We start from the raw sequence: 25,747 nt of genomic DNA, 5'->3' as shown, positions 1-25,747 counted from the left end.
CTGGAATTCTTCCGCTCGGGCAGGAGCGGATGCTACTTCCCCATCCCTGCCTGGCTCCAGCACCCCTGGCCTGTGAGACCTGGTTTTTGGGGGCCCCCTTTCTCTCAGGGTTGGCCCCTGTGGCTCCTGTGACTTTGGCTGGGCCTGTACCCCTGAATCTGGGGAGCGCACCCCTCGTTTTCTTTGGCTACGGGTCAGGACCAGGGCACGAGGGCGTTCACCTTGACAGTTCTCCAGGTCAGCCCCCATCAGTACATCCGCCGGCAAATGGCTGTGCACGCCCACTTCCTTGGGGCCTTCCTTCTTCCCCCATTTCAGGTGCACCCTCGCCATGGGCACCTTGAAAGGGGTCCCATCAATTCCTGTTATCGTCAGGTGGGAATCGGGTATCATGCAGCCTGGTGCCTCCACCCCGGGTCGGGCCAGCGTCACGTCAGCGCCTGTGTCCCAGAACCCCGTGACCTTTTTCCCGTCTACTTCGAGGTGTTTGAGACGCTTGCTCCACAGAGGTAGTGCCGCCCCCCACTCTGTAAACTGACCTCTGAGCATTTGGTCCCTCTGAGGAGCTGGTCTGTGGGGCGGACTCGGCCCAGTCCGAGTGCCCATTGTCAGCACCACCGGCCTTGGCCGCCAGCCCCTCTGGCTTCTGGGACCCCACCCAGTTGACTCCATGACCCCCCGGCCTGCTCAACCTGTCTGGGAGCCTGGGGCACTGGGCTGCTCTATGCCCCTTTCGCCCACAGCGATGACAGCCTGGGTCTTGTTGTGTCCCTCGGGCCGGCTGCTCTGTCCGGGCTCTGTTTGGCTCTCTGCGGGGTGGGTGGCTGGCCCCTCTTTCCTGGGCTTGCCCAAGAGGTGGTCCCCTCTGTCGTACAGTTAGGGACCGGTCTCTCTGAGATTCTCGGCTTCTCCAGGACTCCCTCTCCCTCCGGGACTCCCTCTCTCTCCGAGACTCCCTCTCTTTGTGGGGCTCCCTTTCAAACCTGGCCCGGCTGTTTGTGAAGTCATCTGCCAGTTTCCCTGCATCATGTGAGTCCCCTGGCTTCCGGTCCACGAGCCACACCCTCAGGTCAGGTGCGCACATCTCGTAGAATCGCTCCACGACCGCCAGCTCGATCAGGTCCTCTACAGACTGGACTCCCATTCCGAACGCCCACTTCTGGTAGTATTGCCTCAGGCGGGCGGTTGTATCTACATGGGTTTCCTCTGGCCTCTTCTGCGCCTCCTGGAACTTCTTCTTGTACATCTCCGGAGTCAGCCCGAACTTATGCAGCAGGGCCTGTTTGAACCGTTCCTAGTCCCCAGGCTGCAGCCCCACCAGCTGGCTGAGCACCGCTGCGGCCTTCTGGCCCAGCAAGGGGGTGAGGTGCCGGAGCCACTCACCTGGGGGAACCTCATGCAACTCACAGGCTCGCTCAAAGGCGGTAAGGAACTCGTCCATGTCCCCTGGGTCCTGACACTGGGCCAGCACACGCGTCTCCAAGTGACTGGCCACCCCGAGCCGTCTGGCCCTCTCCCCGCTTACCGCAGCTGGGGCCTCTTGGCGTCTCGCCTCTGCCATGGTTCGCTCATGCTCCCGCTCTCGCTCTCTCTCCTCCCGCTGTCTCTCTTGTAGCTGGCGCTCGTGCTCACGCTCTCTTTCTCGTTCCTGGCGCTCGTGCTCACGCTCTCTTTCCCGTTCCTGGTGCTCCAGTTCCTTTAATTTCACCTCGAGTTCCAGCCGTCGCAGCTCTGCGGCGGGGGACTCTGCCCGCGATGGACCACCGCTAGCTGAGCGCGACCTGGCGGGCACCGCGTCTGTCTGACGGCGTCGAGCCCCTGCTCCTGTCGGAGAATCCGACATGCTTCCCGAGGCTGACCAGCCACTTTCTGCCGGGACAGGCTCTGCCCCCCCGGATCGGTCATTCTCTTCCAGCTGTGCAATCAGCTGGGCCTTGGTCGCCTTCCCCACGGTCAGGCCCCTCTCTCTGCACAGCCCCGCTAGCTCTGCCTTCAGGAGTCGGGTATAATCCATCTCCCCGCTATCTCCCGGGGTATCCACTCACCAGCAGCAGCTGCAGGAATGGCTCTGTTCCTCCTCTGGCTCTTGTGAGACTCCTTCCTTCTCTGGTGCTCAGTCAGCCACTGCTGGGAGCTCATCCGTGGGTGCAGTGCATCCCACTCCTGACACCAGTGTGATGGGGTTCAGGGGTCCCCCTGCACTGCACCCCGTCCGCTGGCAGGAGTGACTCTCACTCAGCAGGTACAACAGAAGGTTTATTAGGCAACAGATGTCCAGTTTCTCACAGAAGCGACAGCATAGCAGCCAGAGACCGTCCTTCCAACCTGTCCTGGGGAGAAGACCCCGAGGGGTGCCCCTCTGGGGTGTAGCTTCCCCCTCCTCAGGCTGGCTGCCTTCCAGCTCTCCCTTTTCCTAGCCTCTAACTGCCACCCCCGATTCAAAACCCCTCTCAGCTCCTCCCTGCTCTTTGTTCAGGCAGAGGTGTTACCTGCCAGTTGTAGCCCCAGGGTCATCCTTAGCCACTGGGAGCTGCTGCCTGCCTCAGACATCCAGCCTGACTCACACATGCACTCCCCCCACTCCATCACAGCATGTTAATGAGCAGGTTCTAGCAAGCCCAGCAAAAGCCGAGCAGGCGCAAGAGCCGAGAGCTCCGCAGGCCGGGACGGGGGCCTGGGGCACAGCTGAGGGGTGCGCCCGAGGCCCCAGCTCTCGCTTAGCAGCTGCCGAAATCCAACGCATTGGCCCCCGGCCCTGCCCCAGGCCGCGCCGGATGTCCCCGGGGGCTGTGCCATGGCTGGGAGCCCAGAGCTGCCAAGGCTCAGGCTGCTCCTTCCGCTCCCAGTGTCAGCACATGCCCGAGGGCTGGGGCACGGCTTCCTGTGGGCATCCCACGTAGTTCCTTCCACCCCGTTCATCACTTACCGACCTGCACCCTAAACAAGCCCCAGCCACAGCCGGCCCGTCCTCCCCGCATGGCCTGCGCTGGGCCGCCGTGCTCCCGGGCCCTGGCAGAAGCAGGGGGTGGGGGTGGGAGTGGCGGTGGACCCTCCCTCCCCAGGCGACCCTCCGGCCGCCCTTCCACCTGCGTCGGCCTGGTGGGCATCATTGGGACCTTACTGGATTCAGATGTGACCGTACAAAACATGGCTGAACCCACCGCTGTACATTTCCACACAAACTTGTCCCAAGGGGCCAAGCCACCTGCCTGGAGAAAGCGCGAAAGATTCCCTGGCCTCTCTTCCTGCCGCCTGTAGGCAGCTACCCTTGTTAAATCTGACGCGACAAGCACTGCCTCGGCACGTCTCGTGCAAATGCTTGCTTCTGGGCCGCCTCAACAGGAGGCTTAGCAACCTACCGCAAAAGCTTGTGAATAGCGAAGTCAGCTGAATAGTGGCGACAAAAAGACAATGCCTTTCCTAGGTGCCAATGCCCACCCGACAAACTTTGCTGTGAACCTTCAGGCCAGCGCATCAGCCACGGCCGACGAACGAAAGGGACAGCGTCAGACGTGGACGGGCGACCTGCTCGTCTGACAAACTCCATCTTGAGGTGTGCTTTCGCACAGCGAGAGCCACGCAATTCCCTCCACGTGAGCGAGGGTACCAAGGGAGCCGGGAGAAGGCCTCCATCTTATCTAGCTCATCACTTCAGGAGCATCCTTGCTATCAACTGAGCCCCAAATGACTGAGGGCCCATCCTAACCCCGGACGTACCCCGGAGACTTACACCACAGCAAATTACTCCATCCCTGCTACAAAGCGGCACCAAGACATTTGCGTTGCTTTACGTCATTAAACTTCTTGGACAACTTTGCTCTTAACTTTTCCCTTCTCTTTCATTTCTTCTTTCCACCTTTAACATGCATAGACTACAGGCTTAGCGCAGCGTGCTCCTTGGGATGAGCTCCCAGGCACACACTGAGCTGGCAATGTGCTGGTCCTTTGCCACGGCGAGAACCTCTTTGGCTTTGGCGAGGTTGGCTTCCATAACCTCTCCTCCGTGCAAGGAAGGTACTGGTGGTGAAACAGAAGAACCGCAGCATCTGACGGGCTTGCGAGCTACAGGCTTCGTGGTGGCTCCGTCTGGCGGGCATGCCCGGGGCTCCTCAAGGCGCACCGGGCCCTGGCCGGGGTTGTTGGACGTACACACTGGTCGGTGCAGGACGGACGGCTCAGGGCAGGGGCTGCTACCTGTCCAGAGCATACAGTGCAGAAGGCGGGTGGGACAGACAGACAGACGATGGAAGGTAGATCATGAATGGCACCTGCTGCTCGTCCCCCCACAGCTCCCCCGTGCTCCTTGCCGGCAGGGTTGCTGGACTCCCTTCTCCACTGCCGTCCCTCTGTGGTTTCTGCCTGGACGCAGCCTGGCACTGATGAGGAAACTGACGTGGACAGCGACCGCACAACTTCCCGGTGCTCCCAAGCGAGCCTGTGTCAGAACTGAGAAACCAACCCAGGAGTCCAGGCCCCCAGCTGGAGATTCCACGGGCCGAGAGGGGGGAGGGGGGCGGCCCTGGGTCTCGCACCCCAGCTGCCCTCAGACGGGACGCTCTCATTCAGCAGCTAAACCAGAAGGTCCATTTGACGACAGGGACATGGCCTACAACAGGCTCCTCAGCACAGCACACCAGCCCTGGGCCAGGCCCTGGGAAACTCACCAGGACCGACTAGTCATCCCGCAAAAGGACTCAATTTGGAACACAACGCCCACCCCTCAGCCACGCACCACAGTGTCAACTGCCGTGCAAGTTGCCATGTCCTTCAGCTTCCAGGCAAACTGGGGCTGGATTCAGACCAAGGGCTGTGCCTGACAGCGGGGAAGAAGTAGCTCTGTGCACTTCAGGGAACCCCTTCTCATTGGCCAAACGGCAGCCAAAGGGACCGCTTGGTGGTGATGGCGGCGGTGGCGGCGGCAGAGGCGCCTGTGCCGGCTGTGTGTGTATTTCTCCGCAGCACAACAGCAGAAGCACGTGACTCCCAACCCCGCCACAGCTACGCTACACGTGGCCCCCATTCCCCCGTTTCCCTCCCTACATCCTGCACCCCCGGGCCTGTTCCCCCACCGGCTCTCCCCAGGCCCTGCAACACCTACCCTGGTCCTGCGACCTCTTCCAGACACCCCTCACCGTGCTCCTGTAGCCTCCCCCTCACCCAGATCCTCCTCATCTTCTCTATTCCCTCTCCCCCCAGCTGCCACCCACAGCCCGCTCCTGCACCCTTGCTCCCACGCAGAACGCGTCTGCACCTCAGCTCGCTGCCCAGCAGCCCTGCCACCACCGCCATGCAAGGAACCCTTTCATTTCTGGCCACACCCTGGAGCCTGCAGGGTCCCGCATGTTAACCTGAGGGCCCTGGGCAGCCGAGGCTCGGGGAGAGGGGTAGGGAGGTTGAGACAAACAGGCCTAATGTTTTTTCGCTTTGTAGTCGAGAGTTCTTTTTCTCCTCGAGTCAGCGAGCCTTCCGACCTTTTCTTTCTGGCTTACAAACAAGCGGCACAAAGGCCCTCTTGGCTCCCTGAAAGCACACAAATTTTTAACAGCACCTTAGAAAAAAGCTCCCCCCGACCCGCAGGAAAAGCAACCACCTCTGCAGCACGCACAAAACAAGCGCCCGCACCCGGACAACACAGTAGGCGCAGAACATCACTCAGACACGCAAAAACAAACTACAACGCCCCAAGTCTTACAGAACCGAGTCCCCATTTTCCACAGCTTTTCTTTCACTGCTAGTGTCAGGGGAAAGCGCGAACGCAGTCCCCCACTACCACAAATTATGCAGTCGAGTTTCCCGCATTTGGGGAAATCGCAGGGGTCAGCACACCCGCAGTGCAATGGATGAGCCTCACCCTGGGAAAACCACCTTCGTGATCATGGTATCTCCCCTGCCAGGTAAGTATGAGCTCCTCCCCAACAGCGCCCACTGCCCGCCACACCGCAAACACTCTCACCTCACGGCGAACACACACTCCGCCACCATCTACACACGCCCACACCGCTCCTCACCGCTTCCCGACACCCACTCCCCCCCGCCGCGCTCCAACACCCACCCCGAGCCCCTGCGCTCGCCCCACTTCGGCCCCGCTCTGCACATCCCTCCCTCTCCCACAAGGCTCCGCTCGCACCCATATCTGCATACGGCCGCACGCCGCCCCGCCCCGCCGCGCCGCGCCGCGCGGCCCCGCCCCTCTCGCCTTCTCTGCCTGCCCGCCCGCCCGCCCGCGCGGCTCTTCCAGCGCTGAAGGCGAGCGGCCGGGCCAGCGCTCGGCCGCCTGGGAGCCCGCACGGAAGGCCCCGGCCTGGGCTCCCCGAGGAGACGGACGCCCCTCCAGCTCACCTCCCCGCTCGCTGCACCCGCCCCACCAGCGGGCCCCTGGGAGCGGCACACGAGAGCGGGCCTGCGCCTGCGCCTGCGCCTGAAGGGGGCTCGTGGGGAGGGCCGCTGGCAAGGCCAGCAAAAGCCGAGCAGGCGCAAGAGCCGAGAGCTCCGCAGGCCGGGACGGGGGCCTGGGGCACAGCTGAGGGGTGCGCCCGAGGCCCCAGCTCTCGCTTAGCAGCTGCCGAAATCCAACGCGTTGGCCCCCGGCCCTGACCCAGGATGTCCCCGGGGGGCTGTGCCACGGCCGGGAGCCCAGCGCTGCCAAGGCTCAGGCTGCTCCTTCCGCTCCCGGTATTAACACATGCGCGAGAGCTGGGGCCCGGCTTCCTGCGAACAAACCCCCTCGCTTTCTTCATCCCCCTCTCCCCTCACGAACCCGCGCCCTAAACGCACCCCCCTTTTCACTTCACCTAAGAACTCTGCTGCATTCTATTGTTAACACAGAGAGAAAAGCTCCACCGAAGTGAAGCCTCTAAAAATTGGGTAGAAACTCATAAATGTTCCTCTCCACGGAAATCTTTAGTAAAAGGCGAAAGATTTATACGATCTGAAGAGAAACCAGAGTATACGCCGACTGCGCCACAGGCGCTGCCTGCCAAAGAACGACTTCCTCCCAGGTCACGGTGGCTACGCGCCCGACCTGCAAAGCCTCCCCGTCGTGCAGCCCATCGGCCGCACGCGCTCACAGCCCAGTTTCAGCGTCGGAACCAGGGGCTCCGGGAGCAAAGGCAGCCCCTGGGTCAGGGACTCGGGTCGCGCTGCGCAATGCATTTTGGGTATGCAAATGAGCCTTCCAGGCCGCACCCAACAATGTGGAGGACCCTGGGTCTCATGCGGGGCGGTGGCTGCCGGGTCCCCGCAGCTGCTCCCGCTGTACTTCGCCCACTGGTTACTTCATTTAGATCCGCACACCTTACTGTGATTGTTCCCTTTTGTACCTCGCTATGTACATAGAAAATAAGGAGTTACAGCTAGACCGAAAGTGTAAAAATAATTGCTCGTGAGAATCAGCAAGTGGTCAGAATCCTGAATGTGGAAAGAAGAACATGCAAAGATCCCAAAGTAAAACTTGCAAAACTCCCAAAAAAGGCTTGCAACACATGCACACAGCTTTTAAAACCTACACTTAACATTCCCACAAGGATAACTCAGCCATTTTTTAACCTCATTTCATTCTTAAGTTCTTTCTCTCAATAAATGAAAAAAACATTTCACTTAAATAAAACTCATAAACAGGCTATTCCACAAAAAAGCTTAGTTAAAAGCAAAACATTAATATTATTTCAAAAGAAACCCAAACATGCACCAGCTAGCCCCCCACAGGCGTGGCCAGGACAAAACCATGCTTTCTAACCTTCGGGTGACTACTCTAACAGCTAACTCAACCTCCCAGACTGGGTCTACACGTGCCCCTTCCTTTCGAAAGGGGCATGTGTGATGGGGTTCAGGGGTCCCCCTGCACTGCACCCCGTCCGCTGGCAGGAGAGACTCTCACTCAGCAGGTACAACAGAAGGTTTATTAGGCAACAGATGTCCAGTTTCTCACAGAAGCGACAGCATAGCAGCCAGAGACAGTCCTTCCAACCTGTCCTGGGGAGAAGACCCCGAGGGGTGCCCCTCTGGGGTGTAGCTTCCCCCTCCTCAGGCTGGCTGCCTTCCAGCTCTCCCTTTTCCTAGCCTCTAACTGCCACCCCCGATTCAAAACCCCTCTCAGCTCCTCCCTGCTCTTTGTTCAGGCAGAGGTGTTACCTGCCAGTTGTAGCCCCAGGGTCATCCTTAGCCACTGGGAACTGCTCTGCTTGTCTCTCACATCCAGCCTGACTCACACATGCACTCCCCCCACTCCATCACTTCTCTCCCCCCTTCCAGACCGAACTGAGCGGGGTCACTCTGCCAGTGACCTGGGGAAGTTCGGGGCCCTCCCTGCGTGACAGGGCATCGGCTATGGTGTTGTCGTTCCCCTTCACATGGACCACCTCCATGTCGTAGTCCTGCAGGAGCAGACTCCACCGCAGGAGCTTGGCGTTGGCCCCTTTCATGTGATGCAGCCAGGTCAGGGGTGAGTGATCGGTGTACACGGTGAAACGCCGTCCAAACAGGTACGGCTGCAGCTTCCCCAGCGCCCACACCATGGCCAGACATTCCTTCTCTATGGCTGCGTAGTTCTGCTCCCGGGGCAGCAGCTTCTTACTCAGGTACACGATGGGGTGTTTCTCCCCTTTGTCATTCACTTGCATTAGCACCGCCCCCAGCCCCACGTCTGAGGCATCGGTGAACACCAGGAAGGGCTTGTTGAAGTCTGGATTTGCCAGCACTGGGGCCCTGACCAGAGCCTCCTTCAGCGCGCAGAGGGCCTCTTGGCACTGCTCGGTCCAGACCACCTTGTCAGGCTTTCCCTTTTTACACAGCTCCGTGAGGGGGGCTGCGATGGAGCTAAAGTGGGGCACAAACCTCCGGCAGTACCCCGCCATCCCAATGAAGGCCTGGACCTGTTTCTTAGTCTGGGGTGTGGGCCAATCTCTGACAGCCTCCACTTTAGCTGGCTCTGGCTTTAAGCAGCCGCTGCCCACCTTGTGGCCCAGGTAGGTCACCTCAGCCATTCCCACCTTGCACTTCCCTGCCTTGATAGTCAGACCGGCCTTCTGGAGTCGGTCCAGCACCTGCTTGAGTTGGGACACATGGTCCTCCCACGTCTGGCTGAAGATGCAAATGTCGTCCATGTAAGCGAGGGCAAAGCTCTCCATCCCTTTCAGTAGCTGGTCCACCAGACGCTGGAAGGTAGCGGGTGCCCCCTTGAGGCCAAAGGGCAGGACCAGGAACTCGTAGAGCCCCACAGGGGTGATGAAAGCCGACTTGAGCCGGGCATCTTGGTTTAATGGCACTTGCCAGTACCCCTTGGTGAGGTCTATGGTGGTGAGGTAACGGGCTCCCCCCAGCTCGTCTAAAAGGTCATCAGGCCTGTGCATGGGGTAGGCGTCCGAGACAGTGATGGCGTTAACCTTGCGATAGTCCACACAAAACCGAACAGACCCATCTTTTTTAGGGACTAACACCACGGGAGAGGCCCAGGGGCTGGACGAGGGTTGGATCACCCCCAGAGCCAGCATGTCTTCAACCTCCCGCTCTATGTCCTGAGCCGTCCTCCCTCTGGCTCTGAATGGCACACACTTGATAGGGGCGTGGGTGCCTGTCTCGATTCGGTGGACAGCCAGGTCAGTGCGTCCGGGTCTGTCCGAGAACAGCTGTTGATGCGAATGCAGCACCTCCTTGATCTCCGTCTGCTGGGCAGGGGTCAGCTGGTCTGAGAGGGGAATAGACTCCAGCAAGGAGCCGGCTCCAGTCCTTGTGAGTAAATCCACCAAGGGATCATCCCCCTGCCCCTCCCAGTGTCTGCACACGGCCAGCACCAAGTTCTCTCTGTCCCAGTAAGGTTTCATCATGTTCACATGATAGACCCGGTGGCTGTGGGCCCGGTTCCACAGTTCCACCACATAATTCACGTCATTTAGCTGTTTGACAACCTTGAAGGGCCCATCCCAGGCCGCTTGCAGCTTGTTCCGCCGCACAGGTACAAGGACCATCACTTGATCCCCGGTGGCACAGGCTCGGGCCCTGGCGTTACGGTCATTTTGCTTCCTTTGGGCCATGGAGAGGTTCTCCCTGGCCAGGCCCATGAGCTCGGTGGCCTTTTCCCGGAAGGTCAGTACATACTGTACCACTGACTCCCCTTCAGGAGAGGCCGTCCCCTCCCACTCTTCTCTGAGCAAGTCCAAGGGTCCCCGTACCCTCCTTCCATACAGCAGCTCAAACGGGGAGAACCCCGTGGATTCCTGGGGCACCTCCCTGTATGCAAACAGCAGGTGGGGTAAGTACTTGTCCCAGTCATGGGGGTATTGATTCATGAAGGTTCTCAGCATCTGCTTCAGAGTCCCATTGAACCTCTCCACCAGCCCATTGGTCTGCGGGTGGTAGGCTGTGGCCCAGGTGTGCCGGACCCCACACTTGTCCCACAAGCTTTGCAGTAGGGCCGACATGAAGTTGGACCCCTGATCTGTGAGGACCTCCTTGGGGAACCCCACTCTGCTGAAAATGGACAGCAGTGCATCTGCCACGGTGTCAGTGTCGATAGAGGTCAAGGCCACTGCTTCTGGGTATCGCGTGGCAAAATCTACCACTACCAAAATATATTTCTTCCCCGAACGCGTTGCCTTGCTGAGGGGGCCCACTATGTCTATAGCCACTTTCTGGAAAGGCTCCTCTGTGATGGGCAGTGGCCTCAGGGCAGCTTTCCCCTTGTCCCGGCTCTTCCCCACCCTCTGGCAGGGATCGCAGGACAGGCAATACAGACGGACAGCTGCAAAGATCCCTGGCCAGAAGAAGTTCTGTCACAACCTTCTCCTGGTGCGGTGGATCCCCTGGTGTCCTGCGAGCGGGACATCATGGGCTAGGTACAGCAGCCTGCGCCGGTACTTTTGGGGAACCACCAGTTGCCTCTGGACCTTCCATGGCTCCGCTTTGCGTCTGGGAGCCCATTCCCGGTACAGGAATCCCTTTTCCCACAGGAATCTCTCCCTGCAGCCCTCCCCCAGCTGTGGAGCTGGGCTGAGACTGGCCACTTCCCTCAGCTTCTGCAAGGAGGGGTCTCTCTGCTGCTCTGCCTGGAATTCTTCCGCTCGGGCAGGAGCGGATGCTACTTCCCCATCCCTGCCTGGCTCCAGCACCCCTGGCCTGTGAGACCTGGTTTTTGGGGGCCCCCTTTCTCTCAGGGTTGGCCCCTGTGGCTCCTGTGACTTTGGCTGGGCCTGTACCCCTGAATCTGGGGAGCGCACCCCTCGTTTTCTTTGGCTACGGGTCAGGACCAGGGCACGAGGGCGTTCACCTTGACAGTTCTCCAGGTCAGCCCCCATCAGTACATCCGCCGGCAAATGGCTGTGCACGCCCACTTCCTTGGGGCCTTCCTTCTTCCCCCATTTCAGGTGCACCCTCGCCATGGGCACCTTGAAAGGGGTCCCATCAATTCCTGTTATCGTCAGGTGGGAATCGGGTATCATGCAGCCTGGTGCCTCCACCCCGGGTCGGGCCAGCGTCACGTCAGCGCCTGTGTCCCAGAACCCCGTGACCTTTTTCCCGTCTACTTCGAGGTGTTTGAGACGCTTGCTCCACAGAGGTAGTGCCGCCCCCCACTCTGTAAACTGACCTCTGAGCATTTGGTCCCTCTGAGGAGCTGGTCTGTGGGGCGGACTCGGCCCAGTCCGAGTGCCCATTGTCAGCACCACCGGCCTTGGCCGCCAGCCCCTCTGGCTTCTGGGACCCCACCCAGTTGACTCCATGACCCCCCGGCCTGCTCAACCTGTCTGGGAGCCTGGGGCACTGGGCTGCTCTATGCCCCTTTCGCCCACAGCGATGACAGCCTGGGTCTTGTTGTGTCCCTCGGGCCGGCTGCTCTGTCCGGGCTCTGTTTGGCTCTCTGGGGGGTGGGTGGCTGGCCCCTCTTTCCTGGGCTTGCCCAAGAGGTGGTCCCCTCTGTCGTACAGTTAGGGACCGGTCTCTCTGAGATTCTCGGCTTCTCCAGGACTCCCTCTCCCTCCGGGACTCCCTCTCTCTCCGAGACTCCCTCTCTTTGTGGGGCTCCCTTTCAAACCTGGCCCGGCTGTTTGTGAAGTCATCTGCCAGTTTCCCTGCATCATGTGAGTCCCCTGGCTTCCGGTCCACGAGCCACACCCTCAGGTCAGGTGCGCACATCTCGTAGAATCGCTCCACGACCGCCAGCTCGATCAGGTCCTCTACAGACTGGACTCCCATTCCGAACGCCCACTTCTGGTAGTATTGCCTCAGGCGGGCGGTTGTATCTACATGGGTTTCCTCTGGCCTCTTCTGCGCCTCCTGGAACTTCTTCTTGTACATCTCCGGAGTCAGCCCGAACTTATGCAGCAGGGCCTGTTTGAACCGTTCCTAGTCCCCAGGCTGCAGCCCCACCAGCTGGCTGAGCACCGCTGCGGCCTTCTGGCCCAGCAAGGGGGTGAGGTGCCGGAGCCACTCACCTGGGGGAACCTCATGCAACTCACAGGCTCGCTCAAAGGCGGTAAGGAACTCGTCCATGTCCCCTGGGTCCTGACACTGGGCCAGCACACGCGTCTCCAAGTGACTGGCCACCCCGAGCCGTCTGGCCCTCTCCCCGCTTACCGCAGCTGGGGCCTCTTGGCGTCTCGCCTCTGCCATGGTTCGCTCATGCTCCCGCTCTCGCTCTCTCTCCTCCCGCTGTCTCTCTTGTAGCTGGCGCTCGTGCTCACGCTCTCTTTCTCGTTCCTGGCGCTCGTGCTCACGCTCTCTTTCCCGTTCCTGGCGCTCACGCTCTCTTTCCCGTTCCTGGTGCTCCAGTTCCTTTAATTTCACCTCGAGTTCCAGCCGTCGCAGCTCTGCGGCGGGGGACTCTGCCCGCGATGGACCACCGCTAGCTGAGCGCGACCTGGCGGGCACCGCGTCTGTCTGACGGCGTCGAGCCCCTGCTCCTGTCGGAGAATCCGACATGCTTCCCGAGGCTGACCAGCCACTTTCTGCCGGGACAGGCTCTGCCCCCCCGGATCGGTCATTCTCTTCCAGCTGTGCAATCAGCTGGGCCTTGGTCGCCTTCCCCACGGTCAGGCCCCTCTCTCTGCACAGCCCCGCTAGCTCTGCCTTCAGGAGTCGGGTATAATCCATCTCCCCGCTATCTCCCGGGGTATCCACTCACCAGCAGCAGCTGCAGGAATGGCTCTGTTCCCCCTCTGGCTCTTGTGAGACTCCTTCCTTCTCTGGTGCTCAGTCAGCCACTGCTGGGAGCTCATCCGTGGGTGCAGTGCATCCCACTCCTGACACCAGTGTGATGGGGTTCAGGGGTCCCCCTGCACTGCACCCCGTCCGCTGGCAGGAGTGACTCTCACTCAGCAGGTACAACAGAAGGTTTATTAGGCAACAGATGTCCAGTTTCTCACAGAAGCGACAGCATAGCAGCCAGAGACCGTCCTTCCAACCTGTCCTGGGGAGAAGACCCCGAGGGGTGCCCCTCTGGGGTGTAGCTTCCCCCTCCTCAGGCTGGCTGCCTTCCAGCTCTCCCTTTTCCTAGCCTCTAACTGCCACCCCCGATTCAAAACCCCTCTCAGCTCCTCCCTGCTCTTTGTTCAGGCAGAGGTGTTACCTGCCAGTTGTAGCCCCAGGGTCATCCTTAGCCACTGGGAGCTGCTGCCTGCCTCAGACATCCAGCCTGACTCACACATGCACTCCCCCCACTCCATCACAGCATGTTAATGAGCAGGTTCTAGCAAGCCCAGCAAAAGCCGAGCAGGCGCAAGAGCCGAGAGCTCCGCAGGCCGGGACGGGGGCCTGGGGCACAGCTGAGGGGTGCGCCCGAGGCCCCAGCTCTCGCTTAGCAGCTGCCGAAATCCAACGCATTGGCCCCCGGCCCTGCCCCAGGCCGCGCCGGATGTCCCCGGGGGCTGTGCCATGGCTGGGAGCCCAGAGCTGCCAAGGCTCAGGCTGCTCCTTCCGCTCCCAGTGTCAGCACATGCCCGAGGGCTGGGGCACGGCTTCCTGTGGGCATCCCACGTAGTTCCTTCCACCCCGTTCATCACTTACCGACCTGCACCCTAAACAAGCCCCAGCCACAGCCGGCCCGTCCTCCCCGCATGGCCTGCGCTGGGCCGCCGTGCTCCCGGGCCCTGGCAGAAGCAGGGGGTGGGGGTGGGAGTGGCGGTGGACCCTCCCTCCCCAGGCGACCCTCCGGCCGCCCTTCCACCTGCGTCGGCCTGGTGGGCATCATTGGGACCTTACTGGATTCAGATGTGACCGTACAAAACATGGCTGAACCCACCGCTGTACATTTCCACACAAACTTGTCCCAAGGGGCCAAGCCACCTGCCTGGAGAAAGCGCGAAAGATTCCCTGGCCTCTCTTCCTGCCGCCTGTAGGCAGCTACCCTTGTTAAATCTGACGCGACAAGCACTGCCTCGGCACGTCTCGTGCAAATGCTTGCTTCTGGGCCGCCTCAACAGGAGGCTTAGCAACCTACCGCAAAAGCTTGTGAATAGCGAAGTCAGCTGAATAGTGGCGACAAAAAGACAATGCCTTTCCTAGGTGCCAATGCCCACCCGACAAACTTTGCTGTGAACCTTCAGGCCAGCGCATCAGCCACGGCCGACGAACGAAAGGGACAGCGTCAGACGTGGACGGGCGACCTGCTCGTCTGACAAACTCCATCTTGAGGTGTGCTTTCGCACAGCGAGAGCCACGCAATTCCCTCCACGTGAGCGAGGGTACCAAGGGAGCCGGGAGAAGGCCTCCATCTTATCTAGCTCATCACTTCAGGAGCATCCTTGCTATCAACTGAGCCCCAAATGACTGAGGGCCCATCCTAACCCCGGACGTACGCCGGAGACTTACACCACAGCAAATTACTCCATCCCTGCTACAAAGCGGCACCAAGACATTTGCGTTGCTTTACGTCATTAAACTTCTTGGACAACTTTGCTCTTAACTTTTCCCTTCTCTTTCATTTCTTCTTTCCACCTTTAACATGCATAGACTACAGGCTTAGCGCAGCGTGCTCCTTGGGATGAGCTCCCAGGCACACACTGAGCTGGCAATGTGCTGGTCCTTTGCCACGGCGAGAACCTCTTTGGCTTTGGCGAGGTTGGCTTCCATAACCTCTCCTCCGTGCAAGGAAGGTACTGGTGGTGAAACAGAAGAACCGCAGCATCTGACGGGCTTGCGAGCTACAGGCTTCGTGGTGGCTCTGTCTGGTGGGGATGCTCGGGGCTCCTCGAGGCGCACCGGGCCCTGGCCGGGGTTGTTGGACGTACACACTGGTCGGTGCAGGACGGACGGCTCAGGGCAGGGGCTGCTACCTGTCCAGAGCATACAGTGCAGAAGGCGGGTGGGACAGACAGACAGACGATGGAAGGTAGATCATGAATGGCACCTGCTGCTCGTCCCCCCACAGCTCCCCCGTGCTCCTTGCCGGCAGGGCTGCTGGACTCCCTTCTCCACTGCCGTCCCTCTGTGGTTTCTGCCTGGACTCAGCCTGGCACTGATGAGGAAACTGACGTGGACAGCGACCGCACAACTTCCCGGTGCTCCCAAGCGAGCCTGTGTCAGAACTGAGAAACCAACCCAGGAGTCCAGGCCCCCAGCTGGAGATTCCACGGGCCGAGAGGGGGGAGGGGGGGCAGCCCTTGGTCTCGCACCCCAGCTGCCCTCAGACGGGACGCTCTCATTCAGCAGCTAAACCAGAAGGTCCATTTGACGACAGGGACATGGCCTACAACAGGCTCCTCAGCACAGCACACCAGCCCTGGGCCAGGCACTAGGAAACTCACCAGGACCAACTAGTCATCCCGCAAAAGGACTCAATTTGGAACACAACGCCCACCCCTCAGCCACGCACCACAGTGTCAACTGCCGTGCAAGTTGCCATGTCCTTCAGCTTCCAGGCAAACTGGGGCTGGATTCAGACCAAGGGCTGTGCCTGACAGCGGGGAAGAAGTAGCTCTGTGCACTTCAGGGAACCCCTTCTCATTGGCCAAACGGCAGCCAAAGGGACCGCTTGGTGGTGATGGCGGCGGTGGCGGCGGCAGAGGCGCCTGTGCGGGCTGTGTGTGTATTTCTCCGCAGCACAACAGCAGAAGCACGTGACTCCCAACCCCGCCACAGCTACGCTACACGTGGCCCCCATTCCCCCGTTTCCCTCCCTACATCCTGCACCCCCGGGCCTGTTCCCCCACCGGCTCTCCCCAGGCCCTGCAACACCTACCCTGGTCCTGCGACCTCTTCCAGACACCCCTCACCCCCTCACAGTGCTCCTGTAGCCTCCCCCTCACCCAGATCCTCCTCATCTTCTCTATTCCCTCTCCCCCCAGCTGCCACCCACAGCCCGCTCCTGCACCCTTGCTCCCACGCAGAACGCGTCTGCACCTCAGCTCGCTGCCCAGCAGCCCTGCCACCACCGCCATGCAAGGAACCCTTTCATTTCTGGCCACACCCTGGAGCCTGCAGGGTCCCGCATGTTAACCTGAGGGCCCTGGGCAGCCGAGGCTCGGGGAGAGGGGTAGGGAGGTTGAGACAAACAGGCCTAATGTTTTTTCGCTTTGTAGTCGAGAGTTCTTTTTCTCCTCGAGTCAGCGAGCCTTCCGACCTTTTCTTTCCGGCTTACAAACAAGCGGCACAAAGGCCCTCTTGGCTCCCTGAAAGCACACAAATTTTTAACAGCACCTTAGAAAAAAGCTCCCCCCGACCCGCAGGAAAAGCAACCACCTCTGCAGCACGCACAAAACAAGCGCCCGCACCCGGACAACACAGTAGGCGCAGAACATCGCTCAGACACGCAAAAACAAACTACAACGCCCCAAGTCTTACAGAACCGAGTCCCCGTTTTCCACAGCTTTTCTTTCACAACCAAGACCAGGGGAAAGCGCGAACGCAGTCCCCCACTACCACAAATTATGCAGTCGAGTTTCCCGCATTTGGGGAAATCGCAGGGGTCAGCACACCCGCAGTGCAATGGATGAGCCTCACCCTGGGAAAACCACCTTCGTGATCATGGTATCTCCCCTGCCAGGTAAGTATGAGCTCCTGTCCAACAGCGCCCACTGCCCGCCACACCGCAATCACTCTCACCTCACGGCGAACACACACTCCGCCGCCATCTACACACGCCCACACCGCTCCTCACCGCTTCCCTACACGCACTCCCCCCCGCCGCGCTCCAACACCCACCCCGAGCCCCTGCGCTCGCCCCACTTCGGCCCCGCTCTGCACATCCCTCCCTCTCCCACAAGGCTCCGCTCGCACCCATATCTGCATACGGCCGCACGCCGCCCCGCCCCGCCGCGCGGCCCCGCCCCTCTCGCCTTCTCTGCCTGCCCGCCCGCCCGCCCGCGCGGCTCTTCCAGCGCTGAAGGCGAGCGGCCGGGCCAGCGCTCGGCCGCCTGGGAGCCCGCACGGAAGGCCCCGGCCTGGGCTCCCCGAGGAGACGGACGCCCCTCCCGCTCACCTCCCCGCTCGCTGCACCCGCCCCCCCAGCGGGCCCCTGGGAGCGGCACACGAGAGCGGGCCTGCGCCTGCGCCTGCGCCTGAAGGGGGCTCGTGGGGAGGGCCGCGGGCAAGGCCAGCAAAAGCCGAGCAGGCGCAAGAGCCGAGAGCTCCGCAGGCCGGGACGGGGGCCTGGGGCACAGCTGAGGGGTGCGCCCGAGGCCCCAGCTCTCGCTTAGCAGCTGCCGAAATCCAACGCGTTGGCCCCCGGCCCTGACCCAGGATGTCCCCGGGGGGCTGTGCCACGGCCGGGAGCCCAGCGCTGCCAAGGCTCAGGCTGCTCCTTCCGCTCCCGGTACTAACACATGCGCGAGAGCTGGGGCCCGGCTTCCTGCGAACAAACCCCCTCGCTTTCTTCATCCCCCTCTCCCCTCACGAACCCGCGCCCTAAACGCACCCCCCTTTTCACTTCACCTAAGAACTCTGCTGTATTCTATTGTTAACACAGAGAGAAAAGCTCCACCGAAGTGAAGCCTCTAAAAATTGGGTAGAAACTCATAAATGTTCCTCTCCACGGAAATCTTTAGTAAAAGGCGAAAGATTTATACGATCTGAAGAGAAACCAGAGTATACGCCGACTGCGCCACAGGCGCTGCCTGCCAAAGAACGACTTCCTCCCAGGTCACGGTGGCTACGCGCCCGACCTGCAAAGCCTCCCCGTCGTGCAGCCCATCGGCCGCACGCGCTCACAGCCCAGTTTCAGCGTCGGAACCAGGGGCTCCGGGAGCAAAGGCAGCCCCTGGGTCAGGGACTCGGGTCGCGCTGCGCAATGCATTTTGGGTATGCAAATGAGCCTTCCAGGCCGCACCCAACAATGTGGAGGACCCTGGGTCTCATGGTTGTGACACCTGCCACAACAACACGGATCCGGGCGGGGCGGTGGCTGCCGGGTCCCCGCAGCTGCTCCGGCTGTACTTCGCCCACTGGTTACTTCATTTAGATCCGCACACCTTACTGTGATTGTTCCCTTTTGTACCTCGCTATGTACATAGAAAATAAGGAGTTACAGCTAGACCGAAAGTGTAAAAATAATTGCTCGTGAGAATCAGCAAGTGGTCAGAATCCTGAATGTGGAAAGAAGAACATGCAAAGATCCCAAAGTAAAACTTGCAAAACTCCCAAAAAAGGCTTGCAACACATGCACACAGCTTTTAAAACCTACACTTAACATTCCCACAAGGATAACTCAGCCATTTTTTAACCTCATTTCATTCTTAAGTTCTTTCTCTCAATAAATGAAAAAAACATTTCACTTAAATAAAACTCATAAACAGGCTATTCCACAAAAAAGCTTAGTTAAAAGCAAAACATTAATATTATTTCAAAAGAAACCCAAACATGCACCAGCTAGCCCCCCACAGGCGTGGCCAGGACAAAACCATGCTTTCTAACCTTCGGGTGACTACTCTAACAGCTAACTCAACCTCCCAGACTGGGTCTACACGTGCCCCTTCCTTTCGAAAGGGGCATGTGTGATGGGGTTCAGGGGTCCCCCTGCACTGCACCCCGTCCGCTGGCAGGAGAGACTCTCACTCAGCAGGTACAACAGAAGGTTTATTAGGCAACAGATGTCCAGTTTCTCACAGAAGCGACAGCATAGCAGCCAGAGACAGTCCTTCCAACCTGTCCTGGGGAGAAGACCCCGAGGGGTGCCCCTCTGGGGTGTAGCTTTCCCCCCTCCTCAGGCTGGCTGCCTTCCAGCTCTCCCTTTTCCTAGCCTCTAACTGCCACCCCCGATTCAAAACCCCTCTCAGCTCCTCCCTGCTCTTTGTTCAGGCAGAGGTGTTACCTGCCAGTTGTAGCCCCAGGGTCATCCTTAGCCACTGGGAACTGCTCTGCTTGTCTCTCACATCCAGCCTGACTCACACATGCACTCCCCCCACTCCATCACATCTCTCCCCCCTTCCAGACCGAACTGAGCGGGGTCACTCTGCCAGTGACCTGGGGAAGTTCGGGGCCCTCCCTGCGTGACAGGGCATCGGCTATGGTGTTGGCGTTCCCCTTCACATGGACCACCTCCATGTCGTAGTCCTGCAGGAGCAGACTCCACCGCAGGAGCTTGGCGTTGGCCCCTTTCATGTGATGCAGCCAGGTCAGGGGTGAGTGATCGGTGTACACGGTGAAACGCCGTCCAAACAGGTACGGCTGCAGCTTCCCCAGCGCCCACCCCATGGCCAGACATTCCTTCTCTATGGCTGCGTAGTTCTGCTCCCGGGGCAGCAGCTTCTTACTCAGGTACACGATGGGGTGTTTCTCCCCTTTGTCATTCACTTGCATTAGCACCGCCCCCAGCCCCACGTCTGAGGCATCGGTGAACACCAGGAAGGGCTTGTTGAAGTCTGGTTTTCCCAGCACTGGGGCCCTGACCAGAGCCTCCTTCAGCGCACAGAGGGCCTCTTGGCACTGCTCGGTCCAGACCACCTTGTCAGGCTTTCCCTTTTTACACAGCTCCGTGAGGGGGGCTGCGATGGAGCTAAAGTGGGGCACAAACCTCCGGCAGTACCCCGCCATCCCAATGAAGGCCTGGACCTGTTTCTTAGTCTGGGGTGTGGGCCAATCTCTGACAGCCTCCACTTTAGCTGGCTCTGGCTTTAAGCAGCCGCCGCCCACCTTGTGGCCCAGGTAGGTCACCTCAGCCATTCCCACCTTGCACTTCCCTGCCTTGATAGTCAGACCGGCCTTCTGGAGTCGGTCCAGCACCTGCTTGAGTTGGGACACATGGTCCTCCCACGTCTGGCTGAAGATGCAAATGTCGTCCATGTAAGCCAGGGCAAAGCTCTCCATCCCTTTCAGTAGCTGGTCCACCAGACGCTGGAAGGTAGCGGGTGCCCCCTTGAGGCCAAAGGGCAGGACCAGGAACTCGTAGAGCCCCACAGGGGTGATGAAAGCCGACTTGAGCCGGGCATCTTGGTTTAATGGCACTTGCCAGTACCCCTTGGTGAGGTCTATGGTGGTGAGGTAACGGGCTCCCCCCAGCTCGTCTAAAAGGTCATCAGGCCTGTGCATGGGGTAGGCGTCCGAGACAGTGATGGCGTTAAGCTTGCGATAGTCCACACAAAACCGAACAGACCCATCTTTTTTAGGGACTAACACCACGGGAGAGGCCCAGGGGCTGGACGAGGGTTGGATCACCCCCAGAGCCAGCATGTCTTCAACCTCCCGCTCTATGTCCTGAGCCGTCCTCCCTGTGGCTCTGAATGGCACACACTTGATAGGGGCGTGGGTGCCTGTCTCGATTCGGTGGACAGCCAGGTCAGTGCGTCCGGGTCTGTCCGAGAACAGCTGTTGATGCGAATGCAGCACCTCCTTGATCTCCGTCTGCTGGGCAGGGGTCAGCTGGTCTGAGAGGGGAATAGACTCCAGCAAGGAGCCGGCTCCAGTCCTTGTGAGTAAATCCACCAAGGGATCATCCCCCTGCCCCTCCCAGTGTCTGCACACGGCCAGCACCAAGTTCTCTCTGTCCCAGTAAGGTTTCATCATGTTCACATGATAGACCCGGTGGCTGTGGGCCCGGTTCGACAGTTCCACCACATAATTCACGTCATTTAGCTGTTTGACAACCTTGAAGGGCCCATCCCAGGCCGCTTGCAGCTTGTTCCACCGCACAGGTACAAGGACCATCACTTGATCCCCGGTGGCACAGGCTCGGGCCCTGGCGTTACGGTCATTTTGCTTCCTTTGGGCCATGGAGAGGTTCTCCCTGGCCAGGCCCATGAGCTCGGTGGCTTTTTCCCGGAAGGTCAGTACATACTGTACCACTGACTCCCCTTCAGGAGAGGCCGTCCCCTCCCACTCTTCTCTGAGCAAGTCCAAGGGTCCCCGTACCCTCCTTCCATACAGCAGCTCAAACGGGGAGAACCCCGTGGATTCCTGGGGCACCTCCCTGTATGCAAACAGCAGGTGGGGTAAGTACTTGTCCCAGTCATGGGGGTATTGATTCATGAAGGTTCTCAGCATCTGCTTCAGAGTCCCATTGAACCTCTCCACCAGCCCATTGGTCTGCGGGTGGTAGGCTGTGGCCCAGGTGTGCCGGACCCCACACTTGTCCCACAAGCTTTGCAGTAGGGCCGACATGAAGTTGGACCCCTGATCTGTGAGGACCTCCTTGGGGAACCCCACTCTGCTGAAAATGGACAGCAGTGCATCTGCCACGGTGTCAGCGTCGATAGAGGTCAAGGCCACTGCTTCTGGGTATCGCGTGGCAAAATCTACCACTACCAAAATATATTTCTTCCCCGAACGCGTTGCCTTGCTGAAGGGGCCCACTATGTCTATAGCCACTTTCTGGAAAGGCTCCTCTGTGATGGGCAGTGGCCTCAGGGCAGCTTTCCCCTTGTCCCGGCTCTTCCCCACCCTCTGGCAGGGATCGCAGGACAGGCAATACAGATGGACAGCTGCAAAGATCCCTGGCCAGAAGAAGTTCTGTCACAACCTTCTCCTGGTGCGGTGGATCCCCTGGTGTCCTGCGAGCGGGACATCATGGGCTAGGTACAGCAGCCTGCGCCGGTACTTTTGGGGAACCACCAGTTGCCTCTGGACCTTCCATGGCTCCGCTTTGCGTCTGGGAGCCCATTCCCGGTACAGGAATCCCTTTTCCCACAGGAATCTCTCCCTGCAGCCCTCCCCCAGCTGTGGAGCTGGGCTGAGACTGGCCACTTCCCTCAGCTTCTGCAAGGAGGGGTCTCTCTGCTGCTCTGCCTGGAATTCTTCCGCTCGGGCAGGAGCGGATGCTACTTCCCCATCCCTGCCTGGCTCCAGCACCCCTGGCCTGTGAGACCTGGTTTTTGGGGGCCCCCTTTCTCTCAGGGTTGGCCCCTGTGGCTCCTGTGACTTTGGCTGGGCCTGTACCCCTGAATCTGGGGAGCGCACCCCTCGTTTTCTTTGGCTACGGGTCAGGACCAGGGCACGAGGGCGTTCACCTTGACAGTTCTCCAGGTCAGCCCCCATCAGTACATCCGCCGGCAAATGGCTGTGCACGCCCACTTCCTTGGGGCCTTCCTTCTCCCCCCATTTCAGGTGCACCCTCGCCATGGGCACCTTGAAAGGGGTCCCATCAATTCCTGTTATCGTCAGGTGGGAATCGGGTATCATGCAGCCTGGTGCCTCCACCCCGGGTCGGGCCAGCGTCACGTCAGCGCCTGTGTCCCAGAACCCCGTGACCTTTTTCCCGAGTACTTCGAGGTGTTTGAGACGCTTGCTCCACAGAGGTAGTGCCGCCCCCACTCTGTAAACTGACCTCTGAGCATTTGGTCCCTCTGAGGAGCTGGTCTGTGGGGCGGACTCGGCCCAGTCCGAGTGCCCATTGTCAGCACCACCGGCCTTGGCCGCCAGCCCCTCTGGCTTCTGGGACCCCACCCAGTTGACTCCATGACCCCCCGGCCTGCTCAACCTGTCTGGGAGCCTGGGGCACTGGGCTGCTCTATGCCCCTTTCGCCCACAGCGATGACAGCCTGGGTCTTGTTGTGTCCCTCGGGCCGGCTGCTCTGTCCGGGCTCTGTTTGGCTCTCTGGGGGGTGGGTGGCTGGCCCCTCTTTCCTGGGCTTGCCCAAGAGGTGGTCCCCTCTGTCGTACAGTTAGGGACCGGTCTCTCTGAAATTCTCGGCTTCTCCAGGACTCCCTCTCCCTCCGGGACTCCCTCTCTCTCCGAGACTCCCTCTCTTTGTGGGGCTCACTTTCAAACCTGGCCCGGCTGTTTGTGAAGTCATCTGCCAGTTTCCCTGCATCATGTGAGTCCCCTGGCTTCCGGTCCACGAGCCACACCCTCAGGTCAGGTGCGCACATCTCGTAGAATCGCTCCACGACCGCCAGCTCGATCAGGTCCTCTACGGACTGGACTCCCATTCCGAACGCCCACTTCTGGTAGTATTGCTTCAGGCGGGCGGTTGTATCTACATGGGTTTCCTCTGGCCTCTTCTGCGCCTCCTGGAACTTCTTCTTGTACATCTCCGGAGTCAGCCCGAACTTATGCAGCAGGGCCTGTTTGAACCGTTCCTAGTCCCCAGGCTGCAGCCCCACCAGCTGGCTGAGCACCGCTGCGGCCTTCTGGCCCAGCAAGGGGGTGAGGTGCCGGAGCCACTCACCTGGGGGAACCTCATGCAACTCACAGGCTCGCTCAAAGGCGGTAAGGAACTCGTCCATGTCCCCTGGGTCCTGACACTGGGCCAGCACACGCGTCTCCAAGTGACTGGCCACCCCGAGCCGTCTGGCCCTCTCCCCGCTTACCGCAGCTGGGGCCTCTTGGCGTCTCGCCTCTGCCATGGTTCGCTCATGCTCCCGCTCTCGCTCTCTCTCCTCCCGCTGTCTCTCTTGTAGCTGGCGCTCGTGCTCACGCTCTCTTTCTCGTTCCTGGCGCTTGTGCTCACGCTCTCTTTCCCGTTCCTGGCACTCACGCTCTCTTTCCCGTTCCTGGTGCTCCAGTTCCTTTAATTTCACCTCGAGTTCCAGCCGTCGCAGCTCTGCGGCGGGGGACTCTGCCCGCGATGGACCACCGCTAGCTGAGCGCGACCTGGCGGGCACCGCGTCTGTCTGACGGCGTCGAGCCCCTGCTCCTGTCGGAGAATCCGACATGCTTCCCGAGGCTGACCAGCCACTTTCTGCCGGGACAGGCTCTGCCCCCCCGTATCGGTCATTCTCTTCCAGCTGTGCAATCAGCTGGGCCTTGGTCGCCTTCCCCACGGTCAGGCCCCTCTCTCTGCACAGCCCCGCTAGCTCTGCCTTCAGGAGTCGGGTATAATCCATCTCCCCGCTATCTCCCGGGGTATCCACTCACCAGCAGCAGCTGCAGGAATGGCTCTGTTCCCCCTCTGGCTCTTGTGAGACTCCTTCCTTCTCTGGTGCTCAGTCAGCCACTGCTGGGAGCTCATCCGTGGGTGCAGTGCATCCCACTCCTGACACCAGTGTGATGGGGTTCAGGGGTCCCCCTGCACTGCACCCCGTCCGCTGGCAGGAGTGACTCTCACTCAGCAGGTACAACAGAAGGTTTATTAGGCAACAGATGTCCAGTTTCTCACAGAAGCGACAGCATAGCAGCCAGAGACAGTCCTTCCAACCTGTCCTGGGGAGAAGACCCCGAGGGGTGCCCCTCTGGGGTGTAGCTTCCCCCTCCTCAGGCTGGCTGCCTTCCAGCTCTCCCTTTTCCTAGCCTCTAACTGCCACCCCCGATTCAAAACCCCTCTCAGCTCCTCCCTGCTCTTTGTTCAGGCAGAGGTGTTACCTGCCAGTTGTAGCCCCAGGGTCATCCTTAGCCACTGGGAGCTGCTGCTTGCCTCAGACATCCAGCCTGACTCACACATGCACTCCCCCCACTCCATCACAGCATGTTAATGAGCAGGTTCTAGCAAGCCCAGCAAAAGCCGAGCAGGCGCAAGAGCCGAGAGCTCCGCAGGCCGGGACGGTGGCCTGGGGCACAGCTGAGGGGTGCGCCCGAGGCCCCAGCTCTCGCTTAGCAGCTGCCGAAATCCAACGCATTGGCCCCCGGCCCTGCCCCAGGCCGCGCCGGATGTCCCCGGGGGGCTGTGCCATGGCTGGGAGCCCAGAGCTGCCAAGGCTCAGGCTGCTCCTTCCGCTCCCAGTGTCAGCACATGCCCGAGGGCTGGGGCACGGCTTCCTGTGGGCATCCCACGTAGTTCCTTCCACCCCGTTCATCACTTACCGACCTGCACCCTAAACAAGCCCCAGCCACAGCCGGCCCGTCCTCCCCGCATGGCCTGCGCTGGGCCGCCGTGCTCCCGGGCCCTGGCAGAAGCAGGGGGTGGGGGTGGGAGTGGCGGTGGACCCTCCCTCCCCAGGCGACCCTCCGGCCGCCCTTCCACCTGCGTCGGCCTGGTGGGCATCATTGGGACCTTACTGGATTCAGATGTGACCGTACAAAACATGGCTGAACCCACCGCTGTACATTTCCACACAAACTTGTCCCAAGGGGCCAAGCCACCTGCCTGGAGAAAGCGCGAAAGATTCCCTGGCCTCTCTTCCTGCCGCCTGTAGGCAGCTACCCTTGTTAAATCTGACGCGACAAGCACTGCCTCGGCACGTCTCGTGCAAATGCTTGCTTCTGGGCCGCCTCAACAGGAGGCTTAGCAACCTACCGCAAAAGCTTGTGAATAGCGAAGTCAGCTGAATAGTGGCGACAAAAAGACAATGCCTTTCCTAGGTGCCAATGCCCACCCGACAAACTTTGCTGTGAACCTTCAGGCCAGCGCATCAGCCACGGCCGACGAACGAAAGGGACAGCGTCAGACGTGGACGGGCGACCTGCTCGTCTGACAAACTCCATCTTGAGGTGTGCTTTCGCACAGCGAGAGCCACG

General features: G+C 60.3%; 1 protein-coding gene and 4 non-coding genes across 6 annotated transcripts in view; all 5 read right to left on the bottom strand.

Annotated features, from left to right (window-relative positions):
* Positions 1-25,747, bottom strand: part of ARMH1 (armadillo like helical domain containing 1) — an 87,393-nt gene that overhangs the window by 28,066 nt on the left and 33,580 nt on the right. The window lies entirely within an intron of this gene.
* On the bottom strand, positions 5,739-5,902 carry LOC142018141 (U1 spliceosomal RNA). Its single transcript, XR_012646739.1, has one exon. It is a non-coding gene; the product is annotated as a U1 spliceosomal RNA (small nuclear RNA).
* On the bottom strand, positions 6,833-6,948 carry LOC142018129 (U5 spliceosomal RNA). Its single transcript, XR_012646727.1, has one exon. It is a non-coding gene; the product is annotated as a U5 spliceosomal RNA (small nuclear RNA).
* Positions 16,814-16,977, bottom strand: LOC142018130 (U1 spliceosomal RNA). The gene has a single exon (XR_012646728.1). It is a non-coding gene; the product is annotated as a U1 spliceosomal RNA (small nuclear RNA).
* Positions 17,898-18,013, bottom strand: LOC142018128 (U5 spliceosomal RNA). Its single transcript, XR_012646726.1, has one exon. It is a non-coding gene; the product is annotated as a U5 spliceosomal RNA (small nuclear RNA).

The sequence above is a fragment of the Carettochelys insculpta genome, chromosome 9 (assembly GCF_033958435.1).
Source record: "Carettochelys insculpta isolate YL-2023 chromosome 9, ASM3395843v1, whole genome shotgun sequence".
In the NCBI taxonomy this organism is placed as follows: domain Eukaryota; kingdom Metazoa; phylum Chordata; order Testudines; family Carettochelyidae; genus Carettochelys; species Carettochelys insculpta.
Note: the sequence above shows the minus strand (reverse complement) of the source record. Positions and strands in the feature narration are given on the sequence as shown.